General features: G+C 49.6%; 1 long non-coding RNA gene across 1 annotated transcript; it reads left to right on the forward strand.

Annotated features, from left to right (window-relative positions):
* The first annotated feature begins 2,219 nt into the window (after window positions 1-2,219).
* LOC142064903 (uncharacterized) lies at window positions 2,220-10,946 on the forward strand. Its single transcript, XR_012663233.1, has 4 exons — window positions 2,220-2,397; window positions 2,779-2,970; window positions 3,229-4,181; window positions 10,705-10,946. It is a non-coding gene; the product is annotated as an uncharacterized LOC142064903 (long non-coding RNA).
* Window positions 10,947-11,818: the final 872 nt, after the last annotated feature.

Below are 11,818 nucleotides of genomic sequence, written 5' to 3' on the forward strand. Positions count from 1 at the left end.
GTCCTGTCGTTGGGCACTATTGAAAAGAGTCCAGTCCAGTCCCATCCTCCTGACACTCACCCTTTAGATATTTATAGGTATTGATGAAATCCCCCCTCAGTCTTCTCTTCTCCAGGCTGAACAAACCCAAGTCTCTCGGCCTTTCCTCATAAGGGAGATGCTGCAGCCCTCTGATCACCTTGGTAGCTCTCTGCTGGACTTGCTCGAGCAGTTCCCTGTCCTTCTTAAACTGGGGAGCCCAAAACTGGACAGAGTACTCCAAATGTGGTCTTACTAGGGCAGAGTAGAGGGGGAGGATAACCTCCCTTGACCTGCTGGCCACACTCCTACCTTTTTATTTGCTGGCATTTACAGCAAGGGTGCTACAGGGAAGGAGCTCACTTAAAGTCAATATACACCATGCAATCAACTTAAGCATATTCATATGGAGGTTTTCACCATTTAAAAGTATTTGTTTAAATGACACTATTGCAGTACAAGCATTTAGCACAAGCTATAGAAAGTTCTCCTTTTCTGCAGGCTGGGGAATGGAGTGAGTAGAGAAGCCCTTAACTCACAGAAAATATCGGGCATAAAGACACCCATCACCTTTAACACGGAGAGATTAACAAACCATTTATTTTATTCCTATCAGCATTTTCAACCTGCTTTCCCCACACACATCTCACTGCGAACACTCCCTACAAAATTCCATATGACCCCTCTAAATCACTTCTCTCATGTAAGGCTCTACTAGGCAGCAAAGAGAACCGATCCCAGATCTGCCACATACTCCACTCTGAATAAAACCCACTCATTTTAGAAAGCCTGTGGATTTCCTGTCTTTCAGGAGATCTTGTTGACTGTTATGGGACTTTTTGCACAACAAAGGAGCAAGCCGAAAACAACCCTCCTCTGCGTATGTAGAATTCAGTGCTCACCACAGTGGAAAATCAAGACCCTGATTTTAAGGCATCTTTGTTGTGCCTTAGTCACAGTTCAGGGAAGTCTCCACAACAGGTGCTACTGGGGTTTTCCTGTTATGGTCTATTCCACAGAAAGCGTTCCAGACCTCACAATTGAGGCATCCATCTACATTTTTTAAGTAATTATAGGACTTGCATAAAGAGGCACATTATAACTCTCGCACTTTCAAACAGTCCCTGAAACACTTGCTTTTCCACTGGTTGTCATGATCAGGCTGTATCCAAATATGAAGTGTCCTTTTGGATGCTTTGATTTCTGGATTACAAAAAGCCTGCTTTCCCTCCTAGGAAAGCTTGACATACATTGACTATGTGCATTAGCAACCAGCAGTCTGCAGATGGTGCATGCAGCCTCGCCTCTCCCACCTCTCCAAGCGCACCTCAGGCAGGCACCGCTACGTAAAGACTCCTGAGGTGCTGAGTACAGTATGGTAAGCCATCTTGCAGGTGAGTTAGAAATAAAGCTGTGAACAAGGTGAGCTGACAGAAAACCCTCTCGCAATCCAAAGATGCCCGAGTTCATTGTTAACACAAATGTAAGCAAGGATAAAGTTCCAGAGTCTTTCACTGGGGAGCTCACTCAGCAGTTATCAAAAGCAATGGGCAGACAAGCACAGGTAAGTCCAGATGCTCAGATGTTTTCTTTATTTAGGCAGCGCTGCCTATGTAATGAGCTATTTCTGAGTGATAGCATCTATAAACTACTATACCTAATGACTCACCAGTCATTTACAGTCTTCTCTGTGTTCAAATGTTAAATACTTTTTAAATCTTAAAACCCTTAAAGTATTTAAACTAGGTTTGTATATAATGGTATTCCATGTAGGACAAGACACTGGATGTGTATGGGTATGTATCTGCAGGTATCTCTGTGAATACCTCTCAAGAATCTAGCTGACTGAAAGTAAGCCTCACCCTCTAACTTCCTTGCTGAGTCCTGCTGAATGTGTGTTCACCTGCCACCAAATTGCCGTGTTGTGCCGCAGAGCATGCCGGGAGCTGTAGTCCTGGTGACGCGCGGCTGCTGGGCGGCCGTGCTGTGCCGCAGAGCGTGCCGGGAGGTGTAGTCCTTGTGGGGTGCGGCTGCCGGGCGGCCTTCTTGTGGCGCAGAGCGTGCCGGGAGGTGTAGTCGTTGTGGGGCGCGGCTGCCGGGCGGCCGTGTTGTGCCGCAGAGCATGCCGGGAGGTGTAGTCCTTGTGGGGCGCGGCTGCCGGGCGGCCGTGGTGTGCCGCAGAGCATGCCGGGAGGTGTAGTCCTGGCGCAGTGGCTGCCGGCCCTGTCACGTGGTTCGCCGGGGCGTGGCGGGAGGCGCGGTCTTCCGGCGCTCGGGTGCCGGGCGGCCGTGCCGCGTACGGTAGGCGCGGTGTATTTCTGGGGTTGGATTCGTGTTGATTTCTGGGGGCTTCCAGGTGCGGCCGCTCCCCGAGAAGCGGTGAGTTCCCCGGGAGCTGACAGAAGGGAAGAGGGAAAGGAGGAGGACCTTTTCCCCCTGCCCAGGGCGCAGATGATGGCCGCCTCCCCGGCTCGCCGGAGCTCCCGCTCAGCCTCCCCTGGCCCCCCCTTGCCCCGTGCGCCTGCCCCCAGCCCCGGCACCTCCCCTGAAGCGTGCTGCGTAGCCCTTGGCCGCCCCCAGGCGCTGTCGTGAAGGCAGCGAGCCGGCCCTCAAGCGCACTGGATTCCCCCTCGGCGCAGGGGCCCGTAGCAGTAGCGCGGGGAAGGGGCGGTGTGTCCGGAAGCCCCTGCGCAAGGAGGGGCTTTGGTCAGGGTCGATCGACGGTAATGACGGTCGCTGTTTCTTCTTTCCCTCTCCCAGAGGCCGTGCTGAGGACGTGGTTGTCTGTCCTTCCCCCGGGGATGCCGTTGACTGCGGCCGTCTCAGGCTTGCGTGGCTTCTCTCTGCCCGGCTTTGCCATCCTCGCGGCGCCGGGGCGAAAAGGGACACACAGAGCCCTTCCCGGCTGTGGACAGGAGCTGCCTCGGCTGAAGCTGGAGACGCCAACGAAAGGTAAAGCAGAAGAAACTGAAGGCGCTCTGGCTGCCAGCTGCCTTCCTGCTGCAGGCAAGAGAGAGCCTGTCCCTGCAGGTGAGGGAGGAAGGATCCCCCTTCATAGCCCGCAGCGGGCCAGGCCACCAACGTGCACTGCAGGGTCTGTACGCGTAACCCGGAGTTGGGTACGGGCGTGTAGGGCACGAGCGAGCTAGGCTACGTGCCTAGGAAGCCTCATCTCGTAAGAGCGGTAAGACACCCACGTATCCTCTTTAGGTGGAGGACGGCCTAGAGTCTGGAGCTGCAGAAGAGGCAGGGAGGAGAGGAGGGGAAAGAAGCATCTGAACGGCTAAATTGTGCCAGCAGCGCTGAGAGCGAGAGTCGCGGTGAGTCCTGGGCCACTGGGGCCCCGTTGCCTCTCTTGTGCGTCCTGGGCCCTCCCTGTCTCCCCCCTGGCCCCCTCTCTTTCCTTACCTGCTGCAAAATTTTTTTTTTTTTTTTTTTTTGCGCCCCCCCCGCACCTTCTTTCTCCATCTCGCTCTGAGTGGCTCCCTGCCTCCCCGTCTTTTCAGTCCTCCCTCTCTCTGTCCTGTAGCCTGTGGCTACTTGTTCTTTCTCCACCTCTCTCTGCCTGGCTCTGGCTCCGTTTTTATTTTTTTATTCCTCCTGCTCTGTCCTGTAGCCTGTCGGTATTTTGTCTTTCTCTGGCCCTCTTGGTCTGACTCCCTGTGTTACCGAAAAACACGGTAAAATCGGAAACAACTCCTCAACGCCAATTTAGTATTAAAGAGCAGGCGTTGTTTATTCACAGCGCCAGATGCACGGGGGATCGCTCCTCCTGGCGTGCGTACCTCACACACCTTTCCCGTACAATTTGTAGATCAAAATTTTACGTATTCATACATAGTCATTATTGTCCTGTCTACTGATTGGTACAAACTTGCTCGTTCCGTATGTAAATTACTGCGCAGGCTCGGTGGTGGTCCGCGAGTCGGTGGTCGCGATCTCCCCCTGCCAGAATTACCTTTTGCCTTCTTGGCTCTTAATCTTGGCGGTCTTGGCTAGTTTTCTCAGTCTGCTACACGAAACCGTGTTTTGTCATCCTTTTCTGACAGAAGCACGTTGTCTGTTGTTCTGTTGACATTAATGATCGCCTAGGGACTAAAATGCAGATCAACAGATACACTGATTCGTACGCTCCATGTTCCCATAGTGTAACACCGTCTCTGGTTGATTGATTTAATCGCTTTGGTTACATTTCCCCCCTTTGGAAGTTTTGAAATAATAATTTTCTCAATACTTCCATCCTAGATCAATAATATTCCACTATGTCAGTTTAGTGTTTGGTTCATCTTCTGAAATTTTTCACTTGATTTTGTTGTCCAGGGTGTATGCAGGTCCCACTTTATACTTAAAATTTTATTAATTTGTTGAACTACCTCTGCAAAAAAATGTGGTCCTCTCTCCGAGGACATTGCCATTGGCAGTCTAAATCTTGGTATTATTTCTTTCAGCAACATTTTAACTACTACTCTAGCTTTGTTGGTGCAGCACGAGAAAGCTTCTGGCCATCTAGAAAATTTGTCCATCAGCTCTAACAAATACTCCTCTATCTATTTTGTCTGGGTAACTCAGAAAACTTAATTTGCTAATAATCTCTGGGAGAACTTTTTGTTTTGTTACTCCTAAAGGTGGTTTCCTTTGGTTCAGGGGATTATTTCTAGGACAGATTGGACACTTAGCTACTATGGGTTTAACTATTCTTGTCATGCCTACACACGCTACAGATGTTTTTAAACTCAAAACCGTAGCATCTACACCCTAATGTGTTTGCTCATGCTTTTCTTTTCAAGTTCTGTCATAACTTGTGGGGTTGTTATTATTATTACTTGTTTTTCTGGTGTTACCTACCATCTCTGTGTTTTGTGATGCTTCCAATTGTTCTGCTAATTGCTCATCCAATTTATTATATCTCGGTTTCAACTTTGGAATTCTGATCTGTTTTACTGGTACTAGTGCAAGGATTCCTTGCTCTGCAGTCCTCTTTGCAGCTTTATCTGTCAATCGTTTGCTTATGTTTACAGCCGCCTGGCCGAATTGATGAGCTTTGCAACGCTTTACCGCCACTTCTTTTGGTTTCTGCACATCTTCCAGAAGTTGCAGAATGTCTTCTTTATGCTGTATCGATGATTCTTGGGCTGATGGCAGTCCTTTTTCCTTCCCAGTAGCTCCATGATCATGGATCACACCAAATGCATGTTTGGAATCAGTCTAGATATTTATCCTTTGTCCTTCTGCCATTCGCAGAGCTCGCTTCAATGCTACCAATACTGCTTTCTGTGCTGAGGTGTTTGCAGGCAGCACCCCTGACTCCATTCCCTCGGCGGCGATAACGACAGCATATCCGGCCATTCGCTTCTCTTCTCGCCCAGAGCTTCTTCCATCTGTAAACAATTCCAGATCAGGATTTTCCCAGAGGTTTGTGTCTTAGGTCTGGTCTGCTGGAATAGACTTGTTCAATAGTTAGCAAGCGATCGTGTTCTAAATTGTCCGTAAGGTTTTCTGTTGTTAAAACATAGCAGGATTCAGTATAGCAGTAGTCTTTGATTCCGCATCATCTTGTTCTAACAAAACAACTTGATATTTCAACATTCTGCTAAGGGATAGCCAACGACCCCCCTTTTGTTCTAAAACAGTCACCGCTATGTGCGGGACATATACTGTAATCTTTTGTCCCATTGTTAACTTTGGGGCTTCCTGGATCGGCAGCGCTGTTGTTGCTACTGCCCGTAAACACCTAGGCCATCTTTTACTCACGTGGTCGAGTTGTTTGGAGAAGTAGCCCACAGGTCTCTTCCAGGTTCCCAGTCGCTGTGTCAGCACTCCAAGGGCTAAATGTTGTCTTTCGTGGACAAACAACTCAAAAGGTTTAGCGAAATCAGGTAGGCCTAATGCAGGGGCCATCATCGAGGCTCTTTTCAGTTCTTTGAATGCTGTTTGGCATTTGGGCATCCAGGTTAAATATTTATCCTTTGATTCTTTCAGTGCCTCATATAATGATTTTACATACGGTCTGTAGTTCAGAATCCAGAGCTGACGCTATTTAATTATTTTCAGAAAAGCTCTCAGTTCCTTCAGGCTGCTAGGTTCGGGAATTTGACAAATAGTTTCTTTCTTTTCACTTTCTAATTGTCTTTGTCTTTGAGATGTTTCAAACCCTAAAGAAATCACTGCTTCTTTTCCTATTTGGGTTTTGTTTCTGGAAACTCTGCATCTTCCTTGGCCCAGAAAATTTAAAAATTTCAAAACATTTTTCTTTACTTTCTGCCACTATCAGAATGTCATCCGCATTCTGTAACAATATGCCTCTCCCTGGGTTCTGTTTTTTCTATATCTCTGATTTTTTTTTTTGCCAGCTGAGTCCCAAGTATCATAGGACTATTTTTAAATCCTTGTGGAAGTACAGTCCATGTTAGCTGTGTCTTTCATTCTGTGGTGGGGCTTTCCCATTCCAAAGCAAATAGGCTTTGACTTTTTATGCCTGGAGGTATGCAAAAGAAGGCGTCCTTCAAATCTAGTACAGTAAACCATTTATGCTCCTCCTTTAAAAGAGGTCAGTAAAGTGTATGGATTAGCTACTACCGGATGTATATCTTGGACCACCTGATTTATAGCCCTTAAATCGTGAACTAGCTAATACTCTTTGCCTCTAGATTTCTTTACTGGCGATACAGGAGTACTATATTCTGATTCACATTCTACTAAAAGCTCATATTCTGAAAAATTTTATAATTAACTTCTCTAATCCTTTTCGAGCCTCTCACTTAATAGGGTATTGTTTTTGTCTTACCGGCTTGGCTCCAGGCTTTAAGGTTACTTTTACCGGCTCTGCCCACTTAGATCGATCCGGAGCTCCGCTCGCTCAGACCAAAGGAATTACTACATTTTCCACTTCTTCAGGAACCTGTTCCTCCCTGGAGGAATCCTGCAATTTTTCTTTGCCCTGTCGCACTAACAACACCTACTGATATATGATTAAATTTCTCTTTACGTGTATTAAATACCAAATAAGTGGCTCCTGTACCTACCAAGAATTCTATTTCTTCATTCCCTAGCTTCAGTGTAACCAGGTGTTCAGCTAGGGTTGATTCCCCTGGTCTCCTTCATGCCAAGCTACTTCAAGCATTTTACCCAGATCTCTGGATTCAGGTTCTTCTAGTTTCTGAAGGTTTTTTCTCCCCCCCCCCACCCCATTCTGGGGCTGATTGTCTTATGAATATAGAGACCAACTGAATTGCTTTTTCTGGGTTCAAATGAGTATATTTTCTGGCAGCCACTTTCAGTCTTTCCATAAAGGCTGAAGGGGACTCATTTAATTCTTGTCTCACTTCATAAATTTTGACCCATTTATTGCTTTTGGCATTGCATGTCTTACTCCAAATAAAATCTCTCTCTGACATCTAGTCAACATTCCCCTGGGTCCTGGCTGATTAGGGTCCCACTCGGGATTTGTAGATGGAAAATTCTTATTCATTGTTCTCTGTAAATTCCCGTTAGCATGTGCTCCCTGCACCTGCCTTCTGGCTGTATTCAATACTATTTTCTTGTCAGTTTCATCAAGCGAAGTATCCAGTATCACAAGTAGAGCAACACTTTTTCAAGTTCTCACCGTGTTTTCCTCTTTTCAAAAACATTGCCATAGAATCCCGTGGACGTATCTCGCGCTGTTTCTGCTGCTCTGGATGATTCCACAGTGTAAAGAACAAACCAACATATGCCACTTCTTCCCATTTGCCTTCCCTTTTTACAAAACAACATTAATTGCAAGATGGTATGATATTGCAGTGTCTCATGTTCTGGCCATTTGTGCCCACCTTCCAATTGATACGTTGGGCACCAATGATTGCAATATTCAATTAATGGTTTCCGAGTTAGTGGGTCACCGCCCCCGACGTCTTTCCAGTGCTTCAAAATACATCCCAAAGGTGTTCTCTGTGGGATAGGTTTCTTACTCAGAAACGCTCCCATCTCCCAGTCGACTAGTAGTTGTGATAGTGCACAATCACAAATACTAGTCAGAGGGACTCCAACCCCCGTTAGAGCTCTCACTGGAAAGCCCCCACTGGGATCTGTAGCCCCCTGCTAGATATCCCTGGAAACTTCAAACCCCTGTTGAAGACTCCCCTACCCTCAGGTCCCGCTCCACAGGCTTTCACCTAGCAGAGACTTACCAACCGAGGTACCTCTTGGCCCCAACCCTACGTAGCTTTTGCCGCACCTTACGGGCAGGCCTGTGGGACTCAAACCCACTATCCTATCCTACGTGGGAAGCAAACCCCATGTATTATTCTACCTAAGTTTCTTCTTAAAAGAATGCCTTGTTTACCTCAATCCAGGGGATCTTGCTCAGAATTCTCCGGCCCGGGTATCGGAAGCTCTCCCCAAGAATTCCTCGGGGCCGGCTGCAGGTCCCACGATCCCGCGGATCCGTCGAGATTCAAAAGCAGTGACTCATCTGGGGTGCCAAAACTGTCACCGAAAAACGCGGTAAAATCGGAAACAACCCCTCAACACCAATTTAGTATTAAAGAGCAGGCATTCTTTATTCACGGCGCCGGATGCACGGGGGATCGCTCCTCCTGGTGTGCGTACCTCACGCACCTGTCCCCTACGATTTGTAGATCAAAATTTTAGGTATTCATACATAGTCATTATTGTCCTGTCTACTGATTGGTACAAACTTGCTCGTTCCGTATGTAAATCACTGCGCAGGCTCGGTTCTCTTCCGTTGTTCTCTTCTGAGTAGGTGGTGTTACTTGGGTCGGTGGTGGTCCGTGAGTTGGTGGTCGCAATCTTCCCCTGCCGGAATTACCTTTTACCTTCTTGGCTCTTAATCTTGGCGGTCTTGGCTAGTTTTCTCAGTCCGCTCCACGAAACCGCGTTTTGTCATCCTTTTCTGACAGAAGCACGTTGTCTGTTGTTCTGCTGACATTAACGATCGCCTAGTGACTAAAATGCAGATCGACGGACGCGCTGATTCGTATGCTCCATGTTCCCGTAATGGAACACCGTCTCTGGTTGGTTGATTTCATCGCTTTGGTTACACCTGTTCCTGTTGTTCAGTTTCTTCTTTTTTGGCTTTGTTTGATTCTCTCTGTGATTCCGTTTTTCTCTGCCTCGCTTTTCCCAGCTCCCTGTCCCTCACTTTGAATGCCCGTTATCCTTCAGCAGCTCACTCTCCCTTGGTTGCCATCCCCGTTTCTGAATTGCTCCTGCTTTGCCACGTAGCCCGTGACTTTTTTCTTAATCTCTCTGTCTGCCTCAACGCTCCCGCCGCGCTTTTTAATTCGTCTGCTCTGTACCCTGCTACTGTTCTTGCCTTTCTGAGTTCTTCTCTGTCCAGCTCCCTTTCCCTGTTCATGAATTCCTGTTCTTCCTGCACCCGCCACTGTTCCCTGTGATCTCCGTCTCTCTCTGTCCAGCTCCCTGTCCCTAGGTTTTAATTCCTGCCTCTGCCCGTTGTAGCCCGTCTAGATGTTTCTCTCGGCCTCTCTCTCTGTCCGGCTCCCTCTCTCTGTGTTCTAATTCCACGTTCTCTGTCACGTAGACCCGTGGTATTTGTTTGTCCTCATCTCTCTCTGTCCAGCTCCTAGCTGCTATGTTTTATTTCTTCCCTCTCTCTCTGTCTTTGTAGCCCATTGCTGTTGTTGTGTTTTTGGTTTTTTTTTTTTTTCACTTGTTTCTTCGTTTGTCTCTGTCTGCCTCCCAGTGCCTGATCTTTAATTCCTCCTTCCCTGTTGGGCCGCTGTTCCTTTTTTCCATTCTACGTTGTGTTCTCTTTGGTCTCCTGTTCTTATTCATCGGTTCCCTCCTCGCCGCCCTGTGGCTTGTCCCCATTTTAGTGTTGCCTCTCTCTCCCTCTCTCTGGCTTCTTGCCCCTGTTTTTAAAATTCCTCCCTCTCTTCTCTCTTCCCTGTCGGCCGTGTGATCGTCAGCCTTTCTCCACCTCTTTCTGCCCAGCTCTCTGTGTCTATCCATTAATTCTTCCCTCTCTGCCCTGTAGCCTGTAGCTTTTGTCCTTTCTCCATCTTGCTGTCTCTGGCTTCCCCATGACCCTGTTTTAGAATTGTTTCTCTCTTCTTTCTGTACGCATTGCGATTCCTTTTGCTCCCCATCTCCCTTTGTTTTGGGTGTTGTTTTGTTGTTGTTTTTCTGGCTCCCTGTCCCTAATTCTTAATTCTCTGCCTTCTCGTGCTCTGTACCACGTAGCCCCGTGGTTTGTTTTGTGGTGTTCCCTCCCCGGCCCCTTCCCTCCGTCGTTGGCTGTCTCGGCTCCCTGTCCCCGTGGCTTCATTCTTCCCTTTCTGCCCTGTTCTTGTCGCTTATCTTGTCTGTCTCCATCGCGCTCGGTCCAGCTTCCTGCCCCTATTCTTCTTTCCTCCCTCGCTGTCGTGCTGCCTGCCCCAGGTTCTTTGTGCGTCTCCAGCCTGCTCCTCTTCCTTCTTTGTTGGTCTGTGTCCTGCTCTTCCCTCTTTCTGCTGCCTCTCTTCCCCTCTCTCTGCTGCTTTTATCTCCAGCTCCGTCAGGCTCCCTGTCCTTCTCTGGCCGTCCTGTTCCCTGCCTCGTGCCTTCTCACTACACGCACACACGTCCCCCCCGCCCCGTCCAGCCGGATGCCGCTCTTCTCTTCTCTCTTCCTACTGTCCCGTGCCCTGCTCCTCACCTTTGGTGGCCTCCCCCCCTGCCCAGCAGCCCGTCACCCCAGGAGCCAGGCGACGGACGGTCCGTTCCCTGCCAAACCAGGACAAGCGCGTGCCGTGGCTTAGCCCCAGCTGGCAATTCTGCACCAGGGAGCTGCTTGCTCACTCCACCCTCAGTGGGCTGGGGGAGAGAGCTGGAAGGGTAAGAGTGAGAAAAATCATGGGTTGAGATCGAGACTGTTTAATAGGTAAAGCAAAAGCTGTGCGTGGAAGCAAAGCAAGGAATTAATTCACTCCTCCTTTTCGGCGGGCAGGTGTTGAGCCACCCCTGGGAAAGCAGGGCTCTGTCATGTGTAACGGTTACTTAGGGAGAGAAATACCGTAGCCCCCGCCCCCCCCCCCCCCCCCCCCCCCCCCAAGGACTCCCCCTTCTACCCCCAGCTGCGTGTGCTGAGCATGATGTCAAATGGTATGGAATATCCCTTTGGTCAGTTAGCTGGGAAAGCTTTCCCAGCTGTGTCCTCTCCCAGCCTACTTGCTGGTGGGGCACTGAGAGAACCAGAAGAGGCTCTGACTGTGGAAGCAGTGCTCAGCAAGAACCAAAACATCTCTACATTATTAACGGTGTTTTGAGCATAAATCCAAAACGTATCCCTTCCTAGCTACTGTGGAGAAAATGAGCACTATCCCAGCCAACACCAGCTCCGTGCGGCTGCGGCAACGGCGGCCGAGGTGGCCTTGGGGCAGGGGGGGAGCGTTGGGGACCCTGATCCACGAATGGCTCCTGGGACTTGTCACGTGCGCGCCTGCACAAACACCTGCCCTCTCCTTTGCCCTCAGGGCTGCGTTTGCGCTGCCTTTGCGTGGGGCAAGGGGCTGTGATGGAGCCCAGGGGAGGAGGTGGTGCACTGTGGGGGTGAGGGGAGGGGGCCCCCCGTTGCTGCTGCGCCTCAGCTGTGGGCGGGGTCTGGATGGAGGAGCCCCAGGTGCGGGCGGTGGGGCTGACGGTGCCGGCTCCTCCCTGGAAAAGGGGTGGTGCCCGGCTCCGGGGGGCCAGCGTGAGCCGAGGGCGGAGCGGAGCGGAGCTGTGGCCGAGCGTCAGCGGGCTGCGACTGTAGCGAGGGAGGAGGTGAGCGGGGGCTGGGTGGTGGAGCGCTGCGTCCCGG

Source organism: Phalacrocorax aristotelis, chromosome 15 (assembly GCF_949628215.1).
Source record: "Phalacrocorax aristotelis chromosome 15, bGulAri2.1, whole genome shotgun sequence".
NCBI lineage: Eukaryota > Metazoa > Chordata > Aves > Suliformes > Phalacrocoracidae > Phalacrocorax > Phalacrocorax aristotelis.